General features: G+C 33.4%; 1 protein-coding gene across 8 annotated transcripts in view; it reads right to left on the minus strand.

Moving 5' to 3' along the window:
• LOC126826646 (plasma membrane calcium-transporting ATPase 2) overlaps positions 1-24,845 on the minus strand; it is a 119,648-nt gene that overhangs the window by 52,463 nt on the left and 42,340 nt on the right. The window contains exon 1 of one of the 8 annotated variants that reach the window (XM_050555616.2): positions 13,372-13,393. The exons of 6 other annotated variants lie outside the window; for them this stretch is intronic. The gene's annotated coding sequence lies outside the window, so the exon portion shown is untranslated. Of the gene's footprint in view, positions 1-3,851; positions 3,955-13,371; positions 13,394-24,845 lie in introns of those variants that run through there. One more of the 8 variants, XM_050555615.2, reaches the window with a different exon arrangement.

Raw genomic sequence — 24,845 nt, forward strand, 5'->3', positions numbered from 1 at the left:
TACTGAACTAGTACGAATGTACACATGCCACACTCACAAAAAAACTTTGTTTAAATCAATCCTTGTGCACTACCAGATGTTTCTCCATTTACACTGGCTATGTAGAATACAATTACAGGAATAGATGAACTCTTAGATCCAATAAAATGACTTGTGGTCATTTAAAGGAGAGGCCAAAAATAATAAACCAAACTTTCAATGAAACAAATCAATAGGAAAATGTAACATTGCTTGAGTTGAGGAAATTTGTTACATCCTTTAATTAAATAAGAAAAAGTTAGGAAACCTGCGTTACTTTTTAGAAAAATATAAATTCATATCAGAACAAGCGGTTGCCATGCAAGATATGCCCACATTTTGCATGAGATGGACAGAGAACAAGCTCAAAAAAAGAAGCGATTTTTCGTAAAATCAAGGGCCATAATTCAGGATCCGATATCATGCGTGCATAAGGAACCAAGATCTTTGGGTAATAACCATGAATTTCATGTTTCATCAAAATCGGATCAAAATTGTGTCCTCTAGAGGGTCTACAACCTTGATATACCATATATTTACAATATTTGCATACAAGGGGCCATAATTCAGGAAGTTACGATCCGATATGCGTGATTATCGAAAAGAACCAAGATTTTTGGGTTATAAAGATGCATTTCAAGTTTCATCAAAATCAGATGAAAATTGTGACCTCTAGAGTGTCAACAAGCTAAAAACGTGATTTTTCGAACAATCAGGGGCCATAATCCATGAAGTTATCATCCGATATATGCCAATATCGAAAGGAACCAAGATTTTTGGGCGATTGACGTATATTTTAAGTTTCGTCAAAATTGGATAAAAATTGGGACCTGTAAAGTGTCCACAAACAAATTGTGGACGGACAGAGGCGACGACAATATACATCCACATGAAAATGTGGGCATATAAAAATGTCTTCTTAAAAGGCTTTTCCCTTTAAGGTCAATATCTTCTGTTACATATTGAGTGTATAAATGTAACAGTTGTTGTAAGGTTGACATCTTATGATATGAGTAAGAGGATGTTAAGTGTACAAGCATCTCTTCAAATGACAATCAATCTGACTTATAAACACCCCTTCAAACAAAATGCAATCTCATCACAATCACCAAATTCTAGAATACAGACTGAAAACATCCTTTATTATTGGAATCAAAACAGTGGCGTACCCAGGAATTTGAGTCGTAGGGGGGGTTCAAGGTGGAGACATCGTCAAGTTTGGCGATAGTTTGGGGGTTACTACCCTTGAATTGATAAAATCAGAAGCTTTGAGACAATATTTCTGTTCATTTAGGTGCATACATGTATAAGATATTTACAGTGGAGTGAGCCAAAACAGCATTATTTCCATGAAAGTAGGAGAGAAAAAATATGCTTTGCACCCGCAGGGGGAGCTCTGCGCCCTCTGGACACGTGCCTACAAATGTACCAGATATCAGTAATAACCTTCCCAAGTCATGAATACAATAATGAACAATTTCTTGTCATTTCATTCTAATTTCTTCTATTTGCTCTTAATAAACTGTAATACCGTATCAATATTCACTATGCAATTTTCTTGGTTTATTCAAGCAAAATGAATTCCTAAGGTATGTTCAACTCTGGCTCATATTGTAATCTTCACAATAATTTATACCCTTACTGATCAATATTATAGTTATAACTTGCTTTAATATACATAAATTTAGTACAAAGCAATTAATATATAACTAACCTACATTTCCATAAATACTAGGGTCAATATTTTTAAATGGATTTAATCCAGTTATTATTAAAAGATCTAAATGGGTTATATTATGACATGCAATCAATACTTAAAAAGATAACTACATATGGAACAGTACTGAAGATAACTGAATATGGAACATTAATGAAGAAATAGTATCTCATTTTAGGACTACAATGGTTTACTTGACTCAATCATTCAGTCTACAGTGTATTTTCTATAACAATCTGTGTAGTCTCGTAGGTCATCTTTCAAATTTGTTAAAGAGCAGTTATCTCTGATAGTACAAAATGGTCATTGCTGCCTTCAATGACGGAAATAACTTATTTTCACAGTATCTTTCCTATCATGTGGTAAATTAAGGTACCGGTCACTGATTAAAATTTGTTGGCGAGACGCCGATATTTTGATAAAAATTACTACTTTAAACATCAAGTAAGTATATCACAGCAATCTGAGAAAAAAAGAAATAAACAGTAATAAAAAAAAAGCTACTCTATAAATTAAGGTTTTCATACAGGACATTATCTTTCAGTAAAACTTGTTTTTCTCTTGGCTAATCAAAGAATAATCAACAAACTTCAAAGGCAACTGGTTGAATTAATATGACAGCTATCTAATGAGAAGTGATTTATAATGTAATACTAGGCCTATATTTGTTAGCAAGCAGACAATATCCTATATTCTTGCAACTCCAAGTAAGGGGAAAAAAATGAAACAAGCCATCAATCAGGGAAGGAATTATCATTGTGATGTAAAATCAATAGAAAAACTATACTGTGAGTAACCCTAATCCCACTAGATGTGCTAAAAGACGATCGCTTTCCTTCTATCATTGGGTATTAAAGACAAAAATCGGCATTAGTTTGGCACTTATCACATTTATCTGTATAATCGTAAGAGGAAGAAAAACAGAGAACCATAAAATTCTACAAGATCAAAGTAATAATCTTCTGGATAACAATTTAACAAAATCTGTAAAAGCATGTCTATATTACAACACCACAATCTTTCAGCAATCATAAATTATTAACACACAGTTCGCTTTTTGAAACCCACTCGATATATCAACCCAAATTCATAGTCAATTATTAAAAATAAAGGTTTCCAATATTAATGTTTTCCCTAATTTTAGAAATGGGATGGGGTTTAACATCCTTCTTCTCTACACCAACTGGTCTAATGAAGACAAGCATGTGCCATCCAGTGTGAAATTTTGCCCAGATAGCAGAACTACTTCCTCCCTTAATTCCAACAGTCAAGGGTTCTTTTATGTGCACGCCTGAACTACAGATTCAATTTATTCAACCTCTTTGATGATCCATCATTACACTCACATAAATCTAGTAAAATAAAGACTGAATATACATGCAGTAATAAATAATATACAATAACACTTTCAGTTAACTTGTTAATTATTCTATTAGAATAATTAACAAGTGAACTGGTGTTCATATCTTAATTATATAAATGGTCCAAATATAACCAAATGACTCCTACCTGCTCACATTAAAATAACCATAAATGATTTTTGATTAATCCACCACAACCACATCATGAAAAACTGTGAACAATCCTTTATAATCCCATCACATGATAAGACAATCCCTAACAAAAATTCATATTTTATGTTTTATAAACCCCATTATTTGTATAGTATTTTATTTCTTTGATTTTAAATTACGTTCTAAGTTTTATTGGAAAAACGGATAAGTTTCTTTGAAAGATGCAACTTCCTAATTTTGGGATGAACTTATTTTTCTCTTAAAAAAAATAATAAGACAATATCCCATCAATTTCTATTTTATAAGGAACAATACATTTTGCGATCTAAAACTTCATAGTTTCTTACTCCTCCAATATCTAGAACTGATTTCTAATGTCATGTATCTTACATTTCCTCTATTAAAATACGATTATTTCCCAAATTGCAAACATGCACATGTTATCAGTATTCCTAAGTGTATATATATAGTACACATAGTTTAGTTGTAGCTATAAATACCATGCAATGATATATTTTCAGACTGACAGATGGTACAGGTTTAACATTTTTTTTATTTTCACACTAACATTTGCCTGACATATGTAATAATGTATTACCCACCAGTATTCCAAACATCAACTTCAGATTCCCACAAGAATTCCACAGAGGTCATTAGTTTTCCTTATCCATCACTTAGTAGCAGTGTTCTCTACTGGTTTGCATGCAAGAACTGATTCCCAGGGGCAGTAATAAATTCCTACCACTGGCCTATTGTATTACTGATAATGGCAACAATTTGCATCAATATCCAGTGACTAGCCTTACAACACAGCAGTCAATAAACTAAAAGACCTGGTCATAGTACAACACTAGCAAGTTATGCTAATCACTCAACTATTAGTCAACTTTATTCAATACTCTTTAACACATATGTTCATGTTCAACCTTTCCAAACCATTAATCACATCATAAGAATCTAGAATGAAACCACAAATGTCCTAAACACTTGCATTAAAAAAAACCAAAAAAAAACCTTTATTGCACAATTAATTCAAACATGTTTTAAATTTTCTTAGTCATTCATCTATGGACACGAATTGTCACATCGACAGGCCATTTAAACATAATGTTTTATAGTCAATCAGCGTATATACGAGAGTTCAGAATCATATACACATGGAAGGATTCATCCATGAAATGGCAGAGATTCTTTCTAAACAATGAATGCAAACTGTTTAAAATCTGTTATTTGTTTACTATAATTGTTAATTGTATTGAGTACCTAAGTACATCACATATTCTTTGCTATGTGAACAAGCCAACAGTGAGGCTGCAAATAGGTTGCGCATTTATCATTTGTAAAAAGCCTCACCAATCAAATAGCTTATTGCACCGATAACTGAGGCTCTCTCGATAACTGAGGCTCTCTATAACGGTACCAGTCACAATATCATGTCTCAATACTTTCTAGTACTAATATACTGGCTACAAGAGAGAGAGAGAGAGAGAGAGATGGAGTTTAACATCCACTCGACACAAACTAGGTCATTTTGGGACTAACATATGGTTTAATTTTATTTCAATAATTCGCTTGCGCGTAGGGGTCTTTAGCAGTGGGAAGAAACCGGAGGACCCGGAGAAAACCCACGAGGTTGGACAGGCGACCCTACTCCTTGCCACGTACAACCGGGGATTCGAAACCACGCCAGTTGACTCAATGACAGACTTTATGATACAGCGTGCACACGTACTGGCTACAAAAATAAAATGTTGCATTTCGCATCTCATTCTGCTACCCTTTAATCTCCATGACAGAAATCTGGCAAAAAAATATGCTCTCATCCTGGTTCTGAGATCACCCCAGTCTCCTTCCTGGTAGTGATTTATAACCTTATTTTGGGTGACCAACCATAATTCACATGGAGTGGAAAACAAGAGAGAGAGATAAATGGGGTTTTAACTCCACTCGGCACAAACTAGGTCATTTCGGAACGGACATATAGTTTAATTTTATTTCAATAATTCGCTTGAGCGTATGGGTCTTTAGTAGTGGGAGGTAACCAGAGGACCTGGAGAAAACCCATGAGGTTGGACAGGTGACCCTACTCCTTGTCACATACAACCGGGGAATCCAAACCACGCCAGCTGACTCAATGACAGACCTTATGATACAACGTGCATGCGCTAACCATCACACATATGGATACAATGTCGGCGCCGACTAACAATTTGTATCTTCATATTAAATCATGATTGAGTGTATTATCATTTTTTTCAAAAGGATCGAGCAATCAAACTATGCACTAAGTTTCATCACTCTCTATCAGATAGAATCAAGATTATCTGGTCCTAATGCTTCAACCAATGAAATTGATTTGCTCTGCTTAACTTCAGCTCAAAATGTTAATCATTGAACTCAGTCAAGAGATTCACCTAATGAACATCAAGTTTAAACATTCTACCTCAATTTAACACAGAGTTGTTATGTTCATAAGTCTTAACCAATCAAATTGCTCCTTAGCCTAAGTAGAAAATTCTCACCATCGAACTTAGTCAAGGCAATGATATAATGAATCTATATTCAGAGTTTCATCGTTCTGACTTCATTATAACCAAAGTTATCGTGCCCCGAAGCATCAACCAATCAGATTTCTTATCTCTGCTTACCGTAAGCAGACAATGTTCATCATCGAACTCCATCAAGACATTCACCTAATGAACACCTACACCAAGTTTGAACATTCTACCTCAATTAGAAAGAAAGTTATTGTGTTCCAAGGACTCAATCAATCAAATTGCTTATCGCTCTGCTTACCCTGAGCAGAAAATGTTCATTATCAAACTTAGTCAAGGTATTGATGTAATAAAGCTATACACCAAGTTTCCTCACTCTCACTTAATTAGAACTAAAGTTATCGTTTCCCAAAGCATCAACCAATCAAATTGCTTATCTCTGCTTACCCTAAGCAGAAAATGCTCATCTTCGCACTCCATCAAGGCATTGACCTAATAAACACCTACACCAAGTTTGAACATTCTAGCTCAATTAGAAGGAGAGTTATTGTGTCCCAAAAAGTGTGCCGGACAGACGGCCGAATCCATTTTAATAGTCCTCTGCTTTTGTCAAAAGGCGGGGGACAATCAGAAATTGTTGAAAAACAATAGACTTTGTCTTATGGACATATATGTCAATCAGATGATAACTTTAAGGTCTAGAACATCCACACGGCCACAGTCTAAGTTCACGAAGACCTGAATAAACATTATGCAAGGATATTATTTGTTGCTATTATTCATATGATTATAATACTTCATCATTAAGTCATTTAATATCAATTATAAGCTTAAGAGGTAATATTCCTATATTTTTCTCTTCAGACAACAAACATGTTAGGATAAATGTGCATACCATAGATGTTGCAAGTGTTAATATCTTTCATACAAATTGAAATTATGTAATCAAGTTTTATTTATAATTTTCATTTATAGTAAGTACCCTGAGTTGTTGTTCTTCTTCCGAAAGTGATATCGCAGACAATTCTTATTTTTATTATTTTAGAGCATGCAAAGGGGTCTTTCCTGTTGGAGGAAACCGGAGTACCCGGAGTAAACCCAGGAGGTTGGGAAGGCACCCCTTTCTCCTAGCCACAGACAGCAAGCCAAAGGTGACCGGCCAGCTAGAGCTTGAGGCGCGACACTCTAGACCACTAGATCATCCCAATCCCCTGGGTGGTTCTCATCGTGCTTTATCAGGTTCTCAAGCCAGAAATGTATTTTCCTCAAAAAAAGAAATGACGATGAGAGAAGATTATGTGAGCAGCGATTAGATCCTGTTATAGTGCCCACAACCCCCTACTTTTTTTTTTTTTAACTGAAGGCCTACATTGTTGTAGATTACACTAAATGTTACACTAAGAGAAACTACACTGGTCAAAAATTCATGAATTTTCGACAATGTTTATGTGGCCAACCATAGTCATGAAAATATGAAAAATCGCATTTTTAGCTTGTGGACCCTCTAGAAGTAGAAGTCACAATTTGTATTCAATTTTAAAAACCTTTCAAATATATCACCGTTACACCCTAATGATGAGTTCAAATTTTGTGAAAATCCAACCTAAACTGCCCTACAAAATGGTCACTCCTTGTACGCAAATAGTGTAAACATCTGGTATATCAAGGTTGTTTTATGGCCCCTAATTGTTTGAAAAATCGTGTTTTTACCTTGTGGTCCCTCTAGAGGTCACAATTATCATCCGATGTTAAAAAAAAACTCATTAAAATATATCACCGGTTCAGTTTAAATTTCGTGAAAATAGTACACCTATTTGCATACCAGGAGTGGCCATTTTGTCCTGCAGATTTTGTCCAGTAGAGTTCGAATTTCGTGAAAATAGTACCAAATCTGCTGGACAAAATGTCCACTCCTGGCACGCAAATAGTGTAAACATCTAAGTCACAATTTTGACCCGATTTTGATGAAACTTGAAATGTATGTATAAAATCCATAAATCTTGGTTCTTTTCGATATTCACGCAAATCGAACTGTAACAACCTGGATTATGGCCCCTGATTGTACGAAAATCCACGGTTTTAGCTTGCGGTCCCTCTCGAGTTCACAATTTTTATCAAATTTAAAACCAGCCGTTGCCAGGCAAGATACGCCCATATTTTGCAAGAGAGGGATAGAGAACAAGCTAAAAACAAAAGTGATTTTTCGTAGCAATCAGGGGCCATAATCCAGAAAATTATGGTCTGAAGTGTGCAAATATTAAAAGGGACTGAGATCTTTAGGATATAAAGATAAAAATTGTGACCTCTAGAGGGTCCACAACCTACGTATTACATACTTTTACAAAATTTGCCTACAAAGAGTTTCATTTCGATTTTCCCATTCGACATTCGAATTAAACCTTCATTATGGTAGAATGGTTTTTAAAATCAGATAAAAAATTTGGGACCTCTAGAGTCTCCACAAGCTAAAAATGTGATTTTTCGAGGTCATAATTCAGGAAGTTACCCTCAGATATGCGGAAATATTGAAAGGAATCAAGATCTTTAGCTTATAAACATGCATTTCAAGTTTCATCAAAATCGGATCAAAATTGTGACCTCTAGAGGCCCCACAACCTTGATATACCAGATGTTTACACTATTTGCATACCAGGAGCAGCCATTTTGTCCAGCAGATTTTGTACAATTTTCACGAAATTCAAACTCAACGATTTTTTTTTTTAAAAATCGGATAGTAATTGTGACCTCTAGAGTGACCACAAGCCAAAAAGGAGACTTTTTGTACAATCAGGGGGCATAAAACAACCTTGATATACCAGATGTTTACACTATTTCGTACGAGGGGCGGCCATTTTGTCCAGCAGTTTTGATATTATTTTCACGAAAATCGAACTCAACCAACATTATGGTGTAACGGTGATATATTTTAAGGTTTTTTTTTTTAAATCAGATAATAATTGTGACCTCTAGAGGGACCACAAGCTAAAAACGTGGTTTTTCGTACAATCAGGGCCTATAATTCAGGAAGTTACGATCCAATATGCGCAAGTATTGAAAGGAACCAAGATCTTTGGGTTATTAACATACATTTCAATTTCACATTTTATCAAAATCGGGTGAAAATTGTTACTTCTAGAGTGTCCATAATCCATGAAGTTATGGTACGATACATGCCAATATCGAAAGGAACCGAGATCTTGGAGAGATAGACCTATATTTCAAGTTTCGTAAAAATTGGATAAAAATTGTGACCTGAAGAGTGTCCACAAACACATTGTGGACGAACGGACAGGGGCGAGGGCATAATACGTCCATATGAAAATGTGGGCATATAAAAACATTGAAGTATATCAATGTTACACCCTAATAACGGTCGAGTCTAATTTCGTGAAAAGCGGACTGAAACTGTCTGACAAAATGGCTGTTCCATTTTATCGTAGATAAAAAGTAATTATTAATATAATCACTTTTATGTAACTAATAACTATTTCCTGAAATATAAGACAAAATAATAGCTGAAACATTTTTTTTTAAAAATATATTTTGTACCAAATGGCAATCCTACACTAGCAAATGGTGGTTGACCACATTAGCGTCATCCTATTGTGATGATTTTTTTTAGGTTTTTTTGTTACGCCTAAAGGAACACTAACACCAATCTACAATCAACTCTGAATATACAAGGGAGGCATGGGAACCCTATCCTGTATGATGGAAAAAAAGTCTGCTGTATAACTATAAAGTTATTCAGATTAGTGAAAATCAATGACTTTTCTTTGTCTGACAACCTATCCTTATAGCATAGAAGTATAGATGTATTCGACAGCAGACAAATAACCAAAAAAAAAAAAAAAATGTATTATAAATCAATTAATTTTCTTGGCACATACTACGGTATATCCACAGATGGTAACTTTTTGATACAATATTATTACATGTAGGAACAGATTGTAGACAACCGTACATGTATTATTCATATTTTGTTGTGTTTTATTTTATCCTGTTGTGAAGTTCACACTGTATCTTTTGCATAGAGTAGGCCTACTATCAGATTTAGTTTAATGATCACAAAAAATAGTGACAGTCGTCAGTTTTGAAAGCAGTATAAAATATTAAACAATGGTTGCTTTTGATGTGTACTGAAAAAACAGACATTACCTTCCACTTCTGAAATGATTGATGTCTACAAGACTTGATATGAATTATAAGCAATACTGTCCATCTCCGGTTCAGTTTTGAGAATGGGCATTGAAATAAAAATCTTTGTCTGTTCCTTCTAAGTAGGTCTAACTAAATAGGTCTTTGTGAATTTTATTTAAAATAATTTAATTTTTTTTCCATTTAAATGCGGATTCTAATTTATTTATATGGATTAATCTTCACAAGGAAAAAAAACCTGCTAATCCACTTGTGTGGGCTTGGGTTTTTTCATCAAGGAACGAAAGTTAGAACTGATAGATTTTAAAAGATAAATTGGTTCATAAAAAAATGGATAATATTAACAACAATCAATCTTCTCTTCCACTTAAGAAAACTTTAACAAGCTTTTCCAAGCCATCTAATTGTCCATTCAGTTTTATACAAAATAAACAAAACATATCATATGACATCACAATGTCACATACATATACAGTAAAGCAGTAATTTGACATTCTTTGCGATTTAAGTAACTAAAAGGGTTAATCAGAAATTGAAAAGTCAACACACCAGGAGCTTTTTTATTTCTGGGAACATCCCTGTATCTGTCGATATCTAACTAACATGATAAACCAATCTACAATCAACAAACATGGTTGCAATCTGATAAAATTACACTAAGTGTAGAGTAACCAGTTATGTCAGCAACCTCTGTTTCACTGCAGTAATGCGAAAGCCTTCTTTTAACTCTGTACAAGATGACCAACCTTTAAGAGCACAGCCATTATAGTTATACGTGTGACTGTCACATCACATCATAAGACATTACTAACGTGCATTGTTTACATCAGACATAGACATACAAACTGGTACAGGCCTCTGTGTCCTATTTTATGTCCCCATTTACACTACATTTTTAGCGAGATATACTTCAACACCTTTATTTATTTTTTTAATAATTAAAAAAAAAATGGTTTAAGAATTTAATTTGCAGAAGAAAAAACGTTGATATTGAGAACCAAGTAACTCGGCCTGATGTCATCCCTCTCACAGGCGCCTGTAACATTGAAAATATTTCAAAAATAACTTTGGCCTAAGCCATATGACGTTATTTCACATATCGACTGAGGGTATTAGGGTAATATTTGTCTTACACACCGACATCAATGTTAAATCTACCCTAATTGATTTCACCTATAAGACAATGGTTTAGCCCATATCGGCCCTGCGACTGATATGACAAAATTAAGAAAACAAGTCGTAAGTTGCACATGCATTACATTTTAGTAACAACGTGTTCACAAACTGGCATTCATTTTGTGCAATGTTGTCAAAAGATTCGGACAACGAACTGATGCGCGCAAGTCAGTTTGTAGAAAATATGGATGAAAAAGAAAACGTAGATTCTGACAAAGAATTATTTAAAGCTTGTCAAAGTGCAGAATTTATGCAGAAATTATTTAACAAGGATTTAATGTACTCGGATATTTCGGATTGTGAGGAAGATACAAATAATAAACGTTTTTCAATTTCGAGTGACAAGACGTCAGTGATTGTGCCAACAATGCCGTGCCCATAAATACCTTATGCAGAATTCTGTGGGCTGTGAACTTTTTTAACAGTGGACAGTGTGATGGAATAATAAACACGACAGTGAGTGAAAAATTCTGTGTGCGCTGGATGATACGAGTATATAAGATCTTATTTTTGGGATGTCTAGATTCGTCTTAGAAGTAAGCAAATGAAATGAATATTACCCACCGAATTCCGTATTTAGTTATGGTAAAAGTTTCACATTTACAGATTACGAATAAAATTGATGTGGATATACTACACAATTCAGACAAGTTCTTGATGTTCATATAAAGAAAGAAAGTAACATGGGCCTGGCATAGTTCGTTGTCCGATTCATTTGACAACATTGTACAATAAGTGAATAAAATGTTAACAGAAAGAATTTGTGTCCCTTTTCATTGCAGAGTCTGTAAACCTGTTGTGACGTCATGAGAACGTGATATTTGATATCGTCCCTAGGGTCGATATCAGACATCAACCTCTGACGATGTCAAAACAGAGTGATACGTTTCACAAAATGCATGGGAGATCAAAGGAAATAACATCCCAAGGTGTGTAAAGTCTTTTACGACCATGTGATCTGAATCCGATTTCTAATTCAAGGGCAAATAACTCGCCTGAAACCGATTCTCTTTCAGTTGATATAATAATACCAAGGTGAGAAACAGTTTGAATTAAATAATTGGGGTCAAAGTTCACTAATTCTAGATTCCGTCAGCCAGTGGCAATATTCACCAATTTTTGCTAGGTAGACAATCGAGTCTTCGATGACAGTTATAAATTGACTTAAAGAATCTGTTTCATGCAAGTTATTTGCCCTTGAATTAGAAATCGGATTCAGACCAGATGGTCGTAACAGACTTTACACACCTTAGTCATATATAGCTTAGACCTAATGTTATTTTTGAAATATTTTCCAGATTACAGACGCCTGTGATCCCTCTCAGTGATATTGGCAGCCAAGCAAATATTTATTGCTGATGAGTTTGGTAAAACATAGGTTGGAAGCAATTTAAGACAAAGAGTTAGATGCTACTTAATTGGTAAAGAGCTCACCATAACTAAAGAGCTCACCATAACAGTCATCAAACAGCCATGTATCTGTTTTGAGTCCAGGGATTTACTTGATCAGAAAGCCAGATGGGATGGGTCAATCAAATATGTGATTAACCCATGCACAGGTTTAATAAGGGAGCTTCAGATTCACATTAATTATTCAGTGTAATCATTAAGTCTTACTTAGAGGCATATTATTACTCATTCAATCAATGGTTAAGCTTTAAATAAATAATAACGACCTGAATAAACCCCAACACCTGTATATATACATGCCTTATATTCAAATTCCTGATCAAGTAAAAATATACATAAACATGTATTGTGAACTCATTGAACACTGACGAATATCTCAATGTTCTGAATGCTTCAGAAACTTTCAGTAAACAAATTGTCAATTAAAATTAGTTTGCACGTGAATGTGGAAATGTCAACCAACACAAAAAATCTTGTCGGCCGTGATGCATAACAGTTAATTATCAGAGATGTGTGTTTTAATTACATGACGATATTGAGAACTCAAACCAGAAATATAAAAGATGGTTGAAAGATTATTGACTTTCAGATTAACGAGACTCATTATTAATAATAATATATTGTCAGTGTTTTCTACATTCTGAATCATTGATGTGATTGCCAAGGTCAGTCATAAATTAACATAAAAATACATTAAAAAAACCCAGAAAAAACACACACTAGTTAATGTCAGAAATCAATATCAGCACAAGACCTGACATTTCATCACTTGAAATTTTCTTATTATCGGAATATTAGATTCCATTTACTCATAGCTTTGCGTGATTTATCAATTAAAAATCAATAGAAAACCAACCAAAATTTATTCCAAAAATAATCCTACCTTTGATTTTTAAAGAAGTTCCAACAGTATCAGGAACAGTAAGGTATACTGAACCAGTACTGATTGTCTTCTGTACTCCCACTGAAACCCTCCTGCTACATATAGCAATGATCCATACTCCAAATAATAATATATCCTATCTAATCAGACCCAAGAAAATACTTGCACTCATCAGCAGACACACTGATTTTCCTACCATATTGGAATTACATCTGCTACCATTTTCTCATTTCTACAGGCTTCCATTATCAAAGCCATAAAAAAATTCCTTCAGATCTAATCCAGCTAAAAAATGTTACTTTTAACTCCTAAAATTCATGACAAGGACAGGGAAAGTCCGGTGTTCACTCTGTGTGTTCAAAATCCATGAGACTGCATAGTAATTGTATGAAATTGATTGCTGTCCTCCAATCAATTAAAGTGGCAGCCATTGTGATATCGTCATGGCAACCAACGGAGGCTGCTAGAGTAATGGGAAAGTGAGAGAAAGAGTGGCCAAGGGCTGCAGTGCCGATTCAATCAGCCAACATTAAAGTCTATTTCTTCATACAGATGTCTGGGTTGAATACATTGTGTTTAATCATGACATCAATATCCTCAAGTATACATTTATATACCCATTTTCCATTGCTCTGCATGTACTTCTAATTATAGATGAATTACAGGTTTTTTTATTTATTCAAAATGAAGCATTCTGTAGGATATAATATGCAGGCTTACTGTCTGTTTTGATCATAAACTACCAGCCTTCTACAGACAATTTGCTAATCTGTGGCTATTTGTCAGAAATAGTTCTAGCTTCTTGTTTCAGTCACTGGTCACACAGTATTTCTATATTTCATGAACTTAATTAGATCCTGAGGGAATTTAAAGTAACATCATAAAGATTATAAAGTGAGAAAAACTACATCCTCGTTTATTTCTTTCAATGATCGTGGATGGCGTCCTCGATTTGGAACCGTGCCCCCCACCCATTCACAGCGTCTAGATCTGCTACTGGGTTATGGCAGAAACTACACAAAATGAAATGAAATGGGGTTTAACGTCTTACTGTTCTGCTCCTATGCTGGGCTAATGAAGACGGGCATACGCCATACAGTGTGCTATGAGGGAAATTTTGCCCGGGCAGTGGCACTATTGCCTACTTTTATATCGAATTCCAACTGCCAAGGGATCTTTTACATGCATCAAAAAGATAATGACAGTTGTGAATATTATCAAAGATAACCAACAACCAGTGACTCGAGTCAATCCTATCAAAATATAGAAAACAACCACAAACTCCACCCTAACAACTTAAATGTGAATGTCCCACCTCAGATGTAACTACTGTACCAATCTTAAAAGTATCTGTTTTCTATGCACTGTGTTATGTTACCAAATTGATATGAAGCAAAGCTGTGGGGTAGAGGAGAACTTTTTGCATTCGCTTTGTCTTTGAATAATATTTTTTTTCTCCTGTATTTTCAAGGTTCAAAGGTTTTTATTGGAAAAGATATAATATCAACAGTTCCTGCCTGACCTGGTGTTATAATTTCGATAAATTTAGCTGAATTTTGTTAGCTGTAAGTGACTTCACATCTTTAAATACTCCTTTTTTCATAATTGGTTCTGAATCTCATCTCATTTATTATTAAACTACATCATAACTAGTCCGTTAAGAAAATGATTTATTTTCCATTTGATTACCGTGTCTATTAAGTATGTTTTCAGAGAAAGGTTTATTTTGATCACTATGTTTGATGTCATAAATAATGCTTAAAATATTGTAATTTAAGTTATCCTACAGCTATCAGTTTTTCAGTGAACAAAATTTCCAAAAATGATTTTTTCTTATCCAAAAGATATGATTTATCAAGATTATTTCCATTTTTTTTTTTTAACTCAAATTGTTTGCAGGCATTGCAGGGAAGCATTTAACACTGTATGCACCAAGACAAGTGCCAATGAAAGCTGTATTTAGACCCTATCTCACCACACGGGCACTTAAAAATAACATTTGCTTAAACTTTTCAAGTCAATTGGTTAATAACTTTATCCTCTAGAGCATCCATAAACTAATTTGGACACCTGACCAACAACATTATTAGAAATGTGGTTGTATAAAAAATGGATTGTGTTTGTGACAACTGTTGCAACCCTGCTCATGATTTAGATAATCAAACATATACCAGTAATCTTGTTAGATAAGTTTTACAATTCCAAATATGGACATTGTGAGTTTTTTTCATAATACACATCCATTGATGTAAATTTTAATTTATGAAATGGTTGCTGGCTGGATGGATCAATAAAATAAATATGAGAGTTTACAATCGATAAATGTGGATATTTTAAAAGACAGTTGGCTTTTATTTCGTAAATATATTTCAATACCAGCATACAATGTAACAACCATAAAACTGAAACTGTCTATGAATTTTTCAAATATTTCTTCACTTAAATCAAATTAGTCCAGCTGACTATTATATCATAATATTTTTTTTTATGAAGACGATTTACCTCAGTAAATGCTCGAGATAAATTTTAAGCAATCTCAATTTATTGCTAGAACCAAATCTATAAAATCAATGCAAATCAGAAGTTTGAATCATATGCATGGAGATGGATGCAAAATCATTACTATTGAAAGAAAGAATGACAGCTACATTAATTTAGACTTATTGCATACAGTATCTTATCTCTGAAGAAGTGTAGGTTAAACCATTCTGTTTTATAAGCTTATATCTTTCTCAAGGTTCTACAAGTCCCTGCTGGGCATACATGTTTCATCTAGGGTGACGTGATAGCTAATGAAAACGGTTCAGATGTCTTAATGAATACCTTCCTCGACTTGTTAGAAATAATGTGTATTTCATAAATCTAGCTTTGGCAATTTAAGATTTGATGTTTTATAGTAGTGCTGGCAGGATATATCGTTGAATCGATGTATCGCGATTCACCGTCTCACGATACCTGTATTGAATCGCGGGATGCCGAATCGATTTTTCACGATTCTTTTTTGCGTTCTCAAATATATTATGAACTTTAAATTATACACTAAATTTTATTTGAAACAATGACACTTCGCAAATGATGTCCAGTAGTCTTGACATGTGTGTTACTATAAATAGCGCACGACCGTAATTACCGTTAGTTTCGTAGGTTTAGATTAACAACATTTTAACGCCTTTTCGTTTTGTTTCCGAATTTTAAAGTTTGTTATAAGGCTTAGTTAATAAAACATACATATTTAAATACATAAAACAACATTTTACGCTAGAATTTTATAAATTTAGAATGTAAATATAATAGATAGTAGCTCTTGTAAAAATCAAAATGGCGGAAAACACAGTCGCAATAACAAATCCTCCCGCGAAATATAAATCTAAAGTTTGGGAAAACTTTGGGTTTTTAAAAGGTGATACAACGAAAGTTGTTTGTTGAATATGCAAAACTATTCTAAAATATTGTTGTTATACAACCAAATGCAATCTCAGCACTCACTTGACAAGACACCATAGTGGCGAATGTCTATTAGTTCATCTGCTAAGATTAAGAAGATGGCCAGTTCAACCTGCGGTGAAGTTCGAGCTTCATTAAAAACACAATCACATATTTAATTTGTTGTTTTATTGATAAATCTATGACCTAGTTATGAATCGCGATACGCATCGTATCGTGGCACATGAATCTCAATACGTATCGTATCGTGACTGCAGTCGCAATACCCAGCACTATTTTATAGTCCCAGAGAATCCCACTTGCACTCATCAAGTACGCTCACAAGTCTTCTTCAAGACTTGTTAAATGAACACTTAAAATTTTCATAAATATCATAAGACGAATTAAGAAGATTTAAGTCTCTTCGACAATACTCCACGATACATGGTACACATGTTCATCTATTTGCGGAATTGTTTTTTAAAGTCTAGCTTACTTCTAGTTGACAAGTTAAAGCTTTCCCAAAGACTTGTTGTATTTAAGTGCATAGAAGTGTTCAGGAGGTTTACTATACTTGTAACACAATAGACTCTTAATAACCAGCATCCCTTCAATCTTATTCTCTTCTGGCCCAGATCACAAAAATCAATATGGTCACATCGATTTAACCTTCCTATGTACATTTGCCAGTCTGAAGCTTACCATTTGGTCAGTCAGTAGTCTCATACAAATGGAATATTATCCAATAAATCTTATTCTTGACAACATTCAGTTCATTGAACTAGGATTTTCTTGTTTCAAAAATATAGACACTGACTAACATCAACTTATATCTTCCATAGTCTGACATATGAACAAATTTAAAAGGCCTACTAGTACTATATGAACATGAATTCATGCTCTTTAAAAAAAAATCTATTAAAATCTAATCCAGAGCTAGTCAATTTGAAAGTAACTTCAAGGTAATAAGGCAATACATGTCAGTGTAACAATACATTTATATATCTATTCATATCCATATAAATGGACATCTAATGAAAGGATAAATCCAGTTGGGGAAAGGAAAGATTGTAACATTTACACGGTCAATGATTAATTTGACTGAGCAGGTTTTTACTTTTAGACATGTCAAATGTGTTAAGAAAATTTCTTCTTTTGGAATCGTTACTTAAGACTAGATTAAAAGACACCGAGAGACCAGTCTATATCAACAATAACCAACCAGATTAATAATCAATTTAATCCCACTCAAAGCTCCAAACCTACAAATTAATTTTGGCTCTGAAGTAGACAAGATGAGAGAAATACAAGTCGATTAGTTGACCTCTGAAAATGATTTATCATGACCACAAATTTATGAACATGCCATGTGGTTAGGATCCAATGTGAAAATATCATAGTTCAAATTATATCCATGTTATCACATCATGATCAAACTTTACTGTAAACATGTTTAATTTCTTATATCCATTCTCGTAAGCAACTGCTACAATTTGATTACATTTCTCACACATGTACACTACCCCTTGATTCACTGATGACATGTCAAGCAATTCAATCATAAATAAAAGTAAACATCTAATACAAATTGAAAACACAGAACACTATGTTTCGCTGTATGATTGATGTTTTATATTTGTTAAATAATGTGGTCAATATTTCAGCATAACTAAGAAATTTGTATCAAAAAATCTGTAATGGAAATTGATTAAATAATTTTTCTACCTGTCCGGCTAAATTTAACCATTTATTGCCATTACAATTATCTTGCAGCAACAGCCTATCAGTTGCAGTACAGCTGTTATCTATTGCGCAACTTCTCTTTGTTCTGTAAACTCACTTTGCAGATCAGATCAAAATCCTTTTACTGGACATCCCTTGTACACTGTGTTTTATGTGATTTATTTTTGCTAATAATGAAAAGGTTAACTGCAACTAACCATATGTTTCTTCCTGAATAATGTACAGATTTTGTAAAAGCCTATATAAAGTTGAAAGATAAACATACAAAAGAAGATGGTGTAAATCTGTTTTAATGATTTTTTTTTCTTTTGAACTGTAAAGATCTCATTTTTCACAGTATAAAACTGAACTTTAACTTTTACAATCAACTTGCTAGTGGGTTTACTCAGGTATATTTTCTAATATCGTCAACAATCTCTTCACAAAGAAATAATGAAACCTATTAACATCTGCAACATTAGCAATTCCTTGGGGGCACAATTCTAGATAGAATTTATCGGGATTCTCAAGTTAGAGAAGAAAACTTTTATGAAAATGGCATACTGATCCAAAAATAAAATCATAAGTGTCTGTAAACTTTTGTAAAGAAAGTTAAGTTGCGTACCAATCTATAGTTGCACAAAAATAGTTTTCAATAGTTTGTTCAGTATTGATTTTGTTTCATTCAGATGGAAAATGGCGTATGTGACTCACTTGCAGACCTACATCAGAAAATAATGGTAACTGGTGAAATCTGTCAATAAAAATAGTGGCTGTAAATGTCAGAGGCAAGCTGTCAATTCTTTCAACCTATGTTTGCCATCTCAAGACTGTTCATCTTGTCAATATAATTTCCAATTGAAGAGTTAAAGAGATACTAAAGGCTGCTGTCTCTCAATCTATTTCAGACACTGTTAGAGTTGGCAATGTTTCCACCACTTACCATCAAACTGCTCTAAGTTTTACTATGTCTGTCTTAAAATATATACTGTCACCACCATACTAACAGCACTCTAATCATTTTAAAATGTCATCAAGATAAATCAAAGAGGATTGACTCTCATACATGCCTTTTCTAATTAAATGAACTTTACAATTTCCATGTGGCTATTTTCAGCCTTAAAGTAAAATAAATTAAATATGTTCTTGTGTGGATCTATTATGATGGCCACCAGCTACATATTGATATCTTATCATACATGAGTATCTAATTATCATGACAAATTTTGTTGTTTCTAATCTCAAATCTTAATATAATGTACATTTTCTAAAGCAATGATTTAAAGGATTAGTGTGAAACAATACTCTACTGACAGAATAAGGAAGTGGGTGCATTTAATCTGTTAACATGCTGTATGTGTTTCCTCTATAAAAGTATTCACACCTACTGTGTTACTACTAGACATTGTTAGGACATCATGAAACCTAATAATGCCACTCGGCATTATCATCTTACAAAGTTTTCATTTGAGAACATGCAAAATCAACATAACTGACCTGACGTTAGTTCTGAAAATTACATGTTAATGTCACTTAATGTATGAAATTTACATTCATTACCACATTTGCTAAAAGTCAAAGTATAGTATTTGCATAGTAAACATTAATAGTAATTCATAATATCATTTTTTAATGAATTATTTATAAATCTTGTTTTTGCAAAGAAATTTCAAATGGAACCTTGGAATAAGAGAATGAACTGTTTTAAATTATTTTGAAACCACCATTTTCATGTACCGGTATTGATAATCTTAAGATCAATGAGGTTCCAGGGTTTGTTTACGGAATATCATTAAGCTACTTTATAACCAGGAGGGCATCTTATTTCTAAAATTAAAAACACGTGATCAACCATTTTTGAAAATGGCTACATATTCTTATTACTCTAAATGTAATTAATATCTGTTCCTTCTGAGAATAACAAATATGCTTGGCTTAAGACTATTATACATAGATAGACCAATCATACAGACAGTTCTTTACAACCACAGATCTGACAAGAATATGCAAGAACCCAGTTTAATTTATAAACTTAAATGAACTTGAATGAGCTGCACTACAAATTAACAATTAATACTGAAGATAATGAATTTTATAACAAACTACTAGTTAAAAACATACAATAATTATAAGATGAAGTTTTTGAGTTCAAATCAATGTGCAGGCAGGCACATCATCAAGTACTGGGCAAGTTAAACAATTATCATTGATTAAAACTATTGCTTTTAGATTTCATGTTTAAATTGTTCAAAAATCAATAGCATTTCTGACTAGATAATATCAGTTACCATATTTTCAATTTATATTTCTTTATTTCCCATTAAATTAATTTGCACACTATTCACAATTCATAAATTCTGCAACAATCATCTGAAGTTCTAAGATGAATAAAACAAACTTTCCTTTAATAGAGAAAAATCTAATTTAATACAGGCATTTAAATTTGGCCAAAAATAGCAGTCAACTCTGGAAATTAAACTCAAGAGATGCTTCTATTCCAGTATTATCAGAGATAGAATATTAAAGAACTGAAAGCTAACATTAGTTCTTTTGACCGTAGTTTGGTGGTAGCGGCGTCAGTTACATACGATCACAGTCAACATAAACCCTCTGAGATTCCAGTTGCAAGTAGTTCCATATACTTGCAACTAAATTTCCCCATCGTCAGCATTAACTAAGCATTGTTGTGTACATGTATATATTGTCCTGTCATATTTTCATTTTTTATCATAGCTTGATAATGACTAGAGAAGCCTAGTCGAAACGTCGCTCAGTAAAAAGCAGTAATTGTATTCCATAGAATGGTGACCTGTATACTCTAGTTCAATTACTAAATGCCATTGAAACAGTTTAAATTTCCCCGTCAACATAAGTGGTCAGCATTTCCAGTTGCATGTAGGTGACATACAATGTACGTGTCAAACCTGCTTTAAGTTGGGAATGAAAATAAGGAAAGTTCAATCGCTAAACTCACATTTATTCCCTTTTAATTATTTCAAAAGATAACAATTTCAGTTCAAACCACTACTAAATTTATAATTTTAAGTTCACAGCTCTTGGACAAAATGAAAAAGCTCCTTGATTAGTGTGACATTATAGTTGTGATTTATATAACAATGGTTGGGTCGACTGAAAAAGAAATCAATATGATCATCAAGATAATTAGGCAAACCAGTAATTCCTCCTAAGTTGTAGGCAAAAGTATCAATCAACATTTATTGGTAGGCAAAATGACAGCTCTTGGAGATGGAAAAAAATCCCTCATTCAATGTCCTCTGCTTCGATAATACTTGGACTAGTACTTGATTAGTTGCTTCTAAATATGACTGATTAAACTGTCTTCTAGGAACTATTTAAGTACAAATAAAAGGCTTGGGAATATAAGACCTGCAACTAAACAGAATTATTGAAGCCTTTTTCCCTGTATATTGACACCTTAACGGATTATTCCACTTTGGAATCCTCCTCATTAAGTCCTATTCAGCAGGACATTGGAATGAACACATAAAATCCAGTGTATTTGCTAATCACTGTCAACCACAAGTAGCCAATAAATAGCTACATAGGCAGGCCCCATTTGCTTTTTTACGTTCAGTGGGTAAACATATACGGTATGAGGGATTACTTCACTAGCTAAATTGCAAGCTATGTTCCACATTTTGTGATTCTTTAAATATGTCCACAACAGGTATTAAAATACAACAATTAGGGATGTAAAAAGTAAATATCTACTTTAGCGTACTACTCCGCTGCATTCAAAAATGGTAGTATTCGACCATCAAAAAAAGAAATTCAGCGATGTTCCAGTCGTGATAGAAGGTAGACCTGGATAACCGCGTTATAAGGGGAATTCTTTCTTTTCTGGTCATGTGACTTAATTGGGATATGTCGTCCAGTGTAAATATGTTGCTGGAGGGAGCCATGATTGTTTACTGTGGATCACGTGATCGATGGGTATGACGTCATAATTTATTCAACAACTGATCTTAGGTTGGGGAAACCATCTTGTTTGCTATAAATATTTTTTTCTTCCCGCTTGTATCTCCATTATTACACAACAAACAGTTGGACTGTTATGTGTCCCCTAGGTTATTTTACACATGGAACAAGTATGCAAAGTATTAGTGCTGAAAATTTAGTGCATATCGTAGACTACTCAACAGCCTTAATTAATGAAAATAGAAAATCTAACGGAAAATGGGTCACCAAAGAGGTTATTTAGTTCAAAAAAATAAAGTTCATTATAATCTTGAATCTTATTACTATTAGCACAAGTTTAAGTATAGATTAGAAAATACCAAATCAATTTAAATGCACCTATGGTATTTATTATCATACATGGACAAGATTACAAAATAGATGGAATAACAGATATGAAACATAATATATTGGTTGTTTGATTACAAATTACTCAAGTTCTAATTATGCCTTGCCATTTACAATACACATTTATTTCTGATGAAAAATATTCATATCAACAACTTTTGATTAAAGGGGAAATCAAGCATATTTAATAATATATTTAATAATAAATTTAAAATCCAATTTATATCTCAATTTTCATTTTAAATAGTCAGACATTATCAATAGGGAGAGATGAATAAATAAACTGTCCTTTCATATTTATTTTAAAAGTAGCAGAGGGTGTGATCAAGTGAAGATATTATTAAAGTAATGCCATTGATGAATCACACAAAGTATATTTTGGTAAGTTTACTTCACCAGACAAGTTTCTGATGTTGGCTAAGTTAGCTTATCATACTGGTGTTCGAGAAGATTCCTCTATCTTTAACAGCTTACTACACAATAAGTTATCTCAATTACTATCAGTAACACTATAACTTCTACTTGATGAATTGTCTTCCTAATATAATTGTAAGTGTACATGGTAAATCTGTAGGATTGTGTAACACTTTCAGGCATCATCTCCACATGTACACAGCATCTGCCATGTCCACTATAATACTTTAATGAGCTCATTTACTTATCACTAATTAACAGTACAATAATTGGAAGACCAAACAATTAGTACTAAACATTTGTATGGATAATATTACATCATGGCTTCAATATTTACAAACTGGAACATTAAAATGGAACAAATGTTTGCACAGGTTCTTGGTGTGTATTCAATAGATGGTCTTTAATAACCTGTACACGCACATACACATTTGTGTGCACATGAAAGAACCATGACACGACAGTTGGAATTCCTTCATAGCATATTGAATGGTGTATGCCAACCTTTATTTTAATGATATCCAAATAAAGTTCCACCATAGGCACCAATGACTATTTAAAACAAGTGATGAAGTGCAACAAATATTTTGATTGAAATTAATAACCATTTTCTTTTGACCATGGAAAATTATCTGCTTTGAAAGTATTATATTCATGGCGGTACCATATTCTTAGTCACAAAGGAAGACTGATCATTCAATGGTCAATCTGGGTTTAAATATTTTTGAACCCAAGTTCTTTTCCACACAGAAAAACTTAAAATTACAAAGGATTAGAATCACTTTTGAAAGCTTTGTATGTGTAATTTTCTATATAGATACAAAAATGAGAACTCTTTGAGTGGCACAGAATTTTGTGTTTACTAACTTCTGTCATTCGAGTTTTAACAATATTTCACCAAGTGAATAAGCTATTATCAAAAATCGCTGAAATAGAATAGGCTTTTTGGTTTCACTGATGTACACAACAGATCCAATGTAGACAAAGGACAGACCAAGTTGACGGTAACATACGACAAAATGTCCATGTCGGCCTATAAAAATTACCCATGATATTCGTGACAAAAATTTTAAACATTTCCGTACCCATCTAAGGCAGTTTTTACTGTTCGGCACAAAATTAATAAACATATTCCTACCATAGTTCACTATAAAGGGCCTGCCAGTCAAACAGGATGATAAAGGATTGAAAAGATTGGTGTGGTTGCTTGTCTACGATATCACCTTAGGTGGAAGTGGACGTAAAACTCCAGAAACGAACGAATGACAGTGTGGTTGAATGAGGGTTGATGCAACCGATTCTCATTATGTTTTATGAATTGTGGGTAATAAGAAAATTTGTTGAACCCCCTCTCTTCAAAAATTTATCATGTAAAAGGTGGCAAAAAATAGAATCTTATGTCATATATCACCCTGTACTATTTTATCTGTCTGAATATGCCAAGTTTATTGTACATCCAAAAACAACTATATTGAAGAGCTGTACATGAAACTTCAAATCTTGACAATAAAAGGGGATAAGAAAAACATAAATATTTGTTGAACTGCCAACTAAAAAACACTATCTAAAAAATCTGTCAATTCCAAGGG

Source organism: Patella vulgata, chromosome 7 (genome assembly GCF_932274485.2).
Source record: "Patella vulgata chromosome 7, xgPatVulg1.2, whole genome shotgun sequence".
Taxonomy (NCBI): Eukaryota; Metazoa; Mollusca; class Gastropoda; family Patellidae; genus Patella; species Patella vulgata.